Source organism: Melanaphis sacchari, unplaced genomic scaffold (genome assembly GCF_002803265.2).
Source record: "Melanaphis sacchari strain LSU unplaced genomic scaffold, SCAv2.0 Contig1968_pilon_pilon, whole genome shotgun sequence".
Classification (NCBI taxonomy): Eukaryota; Metazoa; Arthropoda; class Insecta; order Hemiptera; family Aphididae; genus Melanaphis; species Melanaphis sacchari.
The window spans coordinates 24,063-31,420 of record NW_020270957.1 but is presented as its reverse complement, the minus strand read 5'-3'; positions in this window follow the sequence as shown (position 1 = coordinate 31,420).

The window sequence follows — 7,358 nt, the reverse complement described above, 5'->3', positions numbered from 1 at the left end:
AACACGTATAAAGAAAATAACATTATAGAATTTTAATTTATTATTTTTATCTATTGAGTTAATTTAATTATCGAGAATATCTTATTGCTCACATCTCAAAGTTTGAATTGGGTGACCTTATGCGAAATGTGCCGATTACGCAGTGACGGCCGACTGCAGTCCGTCAATATTATCGCCAACCCACGTTAAATTAATTTCCATTGTATTATGTTATTACTTACTTCGTATTTATTTTGTTTTTATTTGAATGTGGATAAAAAAAAAAAAGAAAAAAAGTTCAATTTGAAAACAGACAATTTTTGTCAGAATATAGTTACATTGTTTTATTTTACCGGTCTTCTCAGGGGCCTTGCTAGTTTGTTTGATTTGCCATTATAAAGTAAGTAGCTGTTTTTAAAGTTTTCAATATTAAACGTCACTATGAGACTATACATAAATTATTAACCGAAAACTTTCCAGTAATAGTAGTGAACTTTGTAAATCAAAAATTGAGATATCTCCATGTAAAATATAAATCGGCAACCAATATTTTGAGTCACGTAAAGACTGAACAACATAAAATATATGCTTAGACTTCTTTGAATATTTCGTAAACGTTTGCTAAGAATATGAAGCCATTTACCAATGCTAATGTAAATTTGTAAATCTACTGTTTGAAAATAAAAATGAAACGGCCTAATAGTAAATGGGTTAATGAAGCAATAAATGTTTTTAAATGCAACAAACTATAAAAAGTTTCACTCACCCAAAACTCCATTCAAACCAAAACCCTCTTATTTCTTGTATGTCTTCTATAACCATCTCCAGCAACCCTCCAAGGAGATTAAAAAATAATAGGCAAGAGACGCTCTTTCCTAATAGAAAAAAAACGGTCTCTTCGCATGAACCCACCAAATTAAACAGGTACTGTTGATGGACGGTTTTCCTCCTCAAGCCAACAAGTCGTCTTTATTATTACTATATTATCCAATTTACTTATTGTACTTTTCAGTATAGATTGTAATATATTTTTATTAATAAAAAAAAAAACAACAAAGCATTTATTCAAATGGAAATAAATGAATTCCAAACTGATAATATCCTAAAAAATTTATATAAAAAAAATAAATATTTAAAAACTTATAGTGATTTCTACAATGAATTTTGATTAACACACGTGTCCGAAAAGAAATACCCGACGCTGAAATTATTGATAATGAAAATGTATTTGATATTTGGCTCTACATATTATTATGTCTGTGGTCTACTTTTTTAAAAAACAAATTATATTAAAAACTAAGTTCAAATTTCGGCTTACCAACAATCACCTTGAATATATAATGAAGATGGGGTGCGCAAATCGTACACCAAATCTAAATAAGTTAATTAAAGTAAGGCATACCATTTTTCCCATTAATTGTAACCTAATTTCCATTTTTATTACAATTATTATTAATTTATAATTTATTTTTTATTTTTTCATTTATTATTATTAACGTCATTAGGCCACTATATTACTTTTCCGTTATAATATAAAATCTTAAAAATATTTATTTTAAATTTTAATGGTCTCCTAAAATTTTCAAAATCCCAAACTTTTCAAAAATATTAATTAGTGAACCCTATTATATATTATAAATATTATTTCTACTTGATCGCGATCATTGATCAATAGCTGTTTTGTATTTATAAACGTTAGCAAATAAACCTGAACTTACGATAATTTCTAATGTTTGTGTATGTTATCTTTTCCGATTTATCTTATTTTAATTACTAACTACTCGGGACTGAGGTATCAGTTCTGAGCCACTAATATCATTAATCCAGCTTTATTACAGACTATCAACGAACCATACGGATATAGTGGTGTTGAATGTACGTTTATGTATAAAGCTGCTCATCGTGGACGAATCAGAAGTTTTTTTTTTTTTGGTTAATTTAAGTATATACTACGTCTTCTGATAATTTATTTTATATTTTTTTCTTATTATTTAAGTATAACTACACAATCTAGTATATAAAATTATTAGCATTTATAATTTTTAATGAGTTAAGTATAGTGTTATGAGAATGCAATCAATAGCGTATGTAGGGAGCCCTAGCACGAGACCCCCTATAAGTACATTAAAGTTGAAGGGTCACAGTACTTTTATCGTGACAAAAAGAAAATAATTAATACTGAGAAAATATTAGTTAACCATTTCAGTGATGTTTCGTTTCATTTATTTCCGTCCATTTGTTTTTCCAATTATCGCGTCACACAATATGTGCATACAATATATATTTATAGATTCTTTCAAATTTCGTATAGCAAAAATGATAGAAAATTATGATGATTCTTATACAACCCACGCCATTTTTGTTACGCAAAATTTAGAAAACTCTATATATACTTGTAATGTATAGGTAGACGTTTGCTCAATAATGTAACAAAAATAGAAAAGGACCGAATACAAAAAAAAACAAAGGCATCGAAAAACGTTTTGTACACAGCAAAACACATACGGAACGCTGCGTGTAACCATCAACACTGTTCCGCGTCATCGAAGACTTTTACATTAACCACGCATGATATATATTGACGTGAAGCAGTGACCTTATACATAGTAATAAGGCCACCCTTTTCGTACACATCTTATAAATCCTTTAGGGTTAGAGTCGAGAGACGTTTAAAAAAAAAAAGTAAAAATAAAAATATCCATTTAATCAAAAGTCACGAAGTTTCCAGAATTTGATTAATGAGGGAGGAATTTTAACTTTAAAGTCCATTGGCGTTAAGCAACATTCTTTTTTTCATCGATATAATAGGCGTTTATAATTTTATGTCGACAATCACCAATCGGCATATCGATGTTCAGCACTATGGCTGTAGATCTCGACGTCCTCGATTTATTAATATAAATGCTATAGATCACATCTATCGCATCAAAACACCTAAGAGTGGCATTATGGTTTCCTATTTTTTGTGAACTCTGGCACAAAAAAAAAATACAACAAAATGTAGTTTTTATGGTTCTGAGAATGTAAATAAATATACAAATGCAATAGGTACATAAAAATTAATTAAATACAATAACAGAATATTAAATTCGTCCAATTTCATTAGAACGACAATTATGTTTTCCAGGAAGTTATTCCGATTAAAAAATATTAACAAACTCATAACTACGAAAAAACATTTTTTCAGATAAATGGACACAAAGAGCTTTAAATAGTAGCATTAAAATAATATTATAGTAATTTTTAATTTTATTTTTACATATCAATAACAATCTTTTAAATTTATGATTTAAATAATAATAATAACAATATAATATAGTATAAATAAAAGTATATTTTTTATTTATTTTAATTAATTTCTTATGAATTAATACAAAATTAAGAAGCTCGAGAAACGACGGTTGAGTTTAAAAAAGACAATGCCACTATTTAACTTACATCGCGGATTACGAACCTGAAAACTATTCTTGGGTCAATATTTTAATCAAATATCCTTGTCATAAAATCAAATATTGCTACCTATTAATAATAAATTACCTATATTGTATTTCTTGAGTATATTTTTCAAACATTTACCAATAATAAAAATTAAGCAACTACTGATAAACCGTAATTTGATGGAAAATAAAAGATTTTTCCCTCAAATATTTTTTTTTAAATATTTTAATATGATTAATCAAAGTGTGAGTATTTCAATACAAAAAAAATATGTAATACAAAATGTTATAAAATTAAAAAGTATATAACCTGTGCGATATTATATTACACTTATAGTCTTTATTACAGTAGTATAGAATATAGATACATTTTTTCCGCGCGCCTGCATTTAAAACGTCAAAGCGATTTCATGGACCTTGCGGTCATGAACGACCCACGAAATTTAAAGTTAAAATGAAAATATTTAATAGCGGATACGAGCTATATGTACGCGAAATACCGAAAGTTATAAACATTATAATAAAATATTACAACATGTATAATGTATATTGTATAATGTAGGTACGTGGAAGGTTAATCCGTGTAACCCTTGGACGGCACAACAGACTCAATAAAAGTTAAAGAAACTAAACGCACACGATACTTACATATATTATTATTGTATATATGTACCTACAACTGGCAACTGCTGTAGATGGATCGAAACGAGCGTTTCAATAAAATGCTGATAAAATGTTATGTAAAATGTTGATTATGTGCAGTGGTGTGAAGCGACAAGGGGTTTATATAGAAGTGCGTATATTAGGTATGTAATGTAATGTGCATCGGGCGCGAAAAACTATTTCTCAATGATAATCTACTTTAAAGTGCCTTGGCGCAGCGGCGTGACAAAAGGGGTAATTTAGAGGAAAATATCTCTACATTTTTTTAAGGGGTGATAAATAACCAATGAGTAATAATTTAGTATTGAATAGTATTTTACTGAATATGCTAAGATTGGTAGTTAAAAATATGACAGTAAATGTCTCTATCGAGTTTCTAGGTAGGTGGAATATTATCGACCTACTCGTATCTTTGAAAAATGTAAAATTCAACACGTCATTGTTTCGGCGTTTAACTAAATCCACTGTTCTCTTTTACGTCTCATATGGCACTATTTATTATAAATGAACCACTAAGAAGCTAATAAAGAACGACAATATGAACCCGAATTTTCATTTTTGTTTATATTTATAGATATTCAATTATTTTCTAGTTTATCAAGTACTTGTGCTTAAAAGGGACCTGTAGCCTGTTTAAATAATACTAAATAATAATATGTATATTATGTAATAGTAGGTAAGTACACTCGTACTTAAAAAGAAAGCAATCTGAATCTAAGTATAATATAATATAGGTTACCGATAAAGCCATATCATACTATAATATAGGTAAATTTAGGCATTACCTAATTACTAGATTTAAAATCTTGGTAAGGGGAGGATATAAAACCATCACACCTTGATTATATGCTAAGGATTATTTAGAACCACCAATTATATTTTTACGTCTGCTGGTTAAAAGATTTAACACTTGTTAAGGTCACAATATTTGTATAAGTACAAATTCATAATTATTAAATATATACACAAATTTTATATTATATTTAAATACGTTACATACAGTATAAAAATTAAAATAATTAACTAGTTATAGTTGAAATTTTGAAAAGATATTTTTCTTTTATTCAATATTTATACATTTTTCTATAATTTCTTCAGAATTGATATTATTAATCAAGCATTAACTAATGAATATCTATTTTTTCACAAAGTTGTTCAAATTAAATTGTGTATAAAAAATAATTGAATCAAAATATATTTATGTAAAACAATAAAATAATCAGTATTATCGTTAATATCAAAAAAATGTTATTGCGATTTTTTGAAATAATTTTAAAATCACAATAACAGGTATTTTAGCCTTTAGGTACCCAAATACCCCTAATTACACCTTAGACCTTTACTTACAATTAGAAAATACAAATCATATATGTACTTTATAATAACTAAAAATCATAGTTTTATTCGGGTTTCAACTAAAAACGTTTTATACCCTGGGGTTATATACTAATCATAACAGCCAGTGCCGATTAATCTATAAGAAAATACCAAAACTGATATGATTTATACTTTTTTAATTATAATTATTAAGAATTAATACCTGAATTATGTATTAAACTATACATTAGTATGTTGGCATTCATTTCTTTCATATGAAAATATTAATTATCCTTTTTCAAAATAAATAACTGATACATATTTTTTAATTTACTGTACATAGCAGTAGTGAAAAATTTATCTATAGGGTTGAAGTACATAGTTTAATTGGAGGTATCTTTAAATATTTATTTAAATTATTTTTTGATTTAGTGATGGCGATTCTAACTCTTCTAAAAAAATATATATCATTATTAATAATTTATTTATTCTCATACTTTTTGAAAATTTCAATCTATTAAAATCGTATTTTGAAATTATTCATTTACTACTCTGAAACTTTAATCAATTACCTACACATTTGTAATTCAATTTTTAAATTAATTCGGCTTGATGTCTATTAAAATAGACTTGATGATGACACGAGAAAAATACAAAAAACGATATCTCAGATTTTGTATCATCAACCCAATTACTGTTTAAACTACAATACTTCTATGTATAGTGGCGCAACCAGAATTTTTATGTTTAAGACCAGTGGAGCGATACCCGATTAATAGATTTACTTACAGAAATTTGTTTAATTATTTAAATGTATATAAATTAATTATTACTTGATACCTAAGTAAAACAAAAATGAAATTTAATAAAATTGTTTTCATTTGCCTGCAATACTAAGTTAGTCTGTCTTGATCCAGAGTACGCCCCCCTTCAGTGCATCACGTAAAAAACGCGTAATCAAATTTAATATGTGCGATAAAATAATAAAACATAAGACACGTTCGGCCGATTCGTCACTCCGTTGTCCATACAACTGCAGTTACATTTATTACATTTCGAAGTCAAAAGTTTCGCTGTAAAAACAACGACTTGCGAATTTATTATACTTTATCAACAGTGGCCAACACACTGTGTATATAAAACTAAATATACAGTAGGTACACTGTGTTTAAAACGAACACACGATGTCGACCTTGTATGTCGTTTACATATCAAACAGAATGTTTTAGGTTATTATTACGTTGACATCAGACGTCGTGCCAAAATCGGCGCAGCGATTCTTGGATACAACAAATCTACAGGTGATACATTTATTAGTGCAATACATTATAAAATTTTAAATCAAATTATAGATGCACTCAGATATAGTTATAAGTGTATACGCTTCAAAATCCCCTCTAATCGCAATATTCTGTTTGATTCCTCTTACTAACATAGTATACCTATACCTATCTCATTATCAAAGCACCTAAGAAACAACTTAATTCCTGCATAATTTACATAATTCACATCATTTTTAAATATTTAAATTACCATTTAAGTATTATTATGAAATATTTAAGTAAGAGTATTAAAATACCTACCTATTCAAGTATTGAATACTTTTTAAATACTTTCATTTTTCAGCATGAAATATTTTCAATAGTATTTTAAATACTTTTATTTTTCTTAAATACTTATTAGTTTATTAGTTAGATACTTATTTGTGTTAAAACTTATAGACTTTTATTTAAAAAATTTAGTTAGAAAAAATATTATTGCCCGCTCCAACAATAATCTTATTTAGTTAGGGTTAACCAGGATTAACCAACATAATATAGACTATGAATTTGAAAATATGTTTTTGAAGTGTAATAAACAATAATTTAACAAATAAATATAAATTAATTTATACTATTATACTACAAAATTTCGTTGGTTACAAATTTACAAAATAATAACCAAAAGTATTTGAAAAGTATT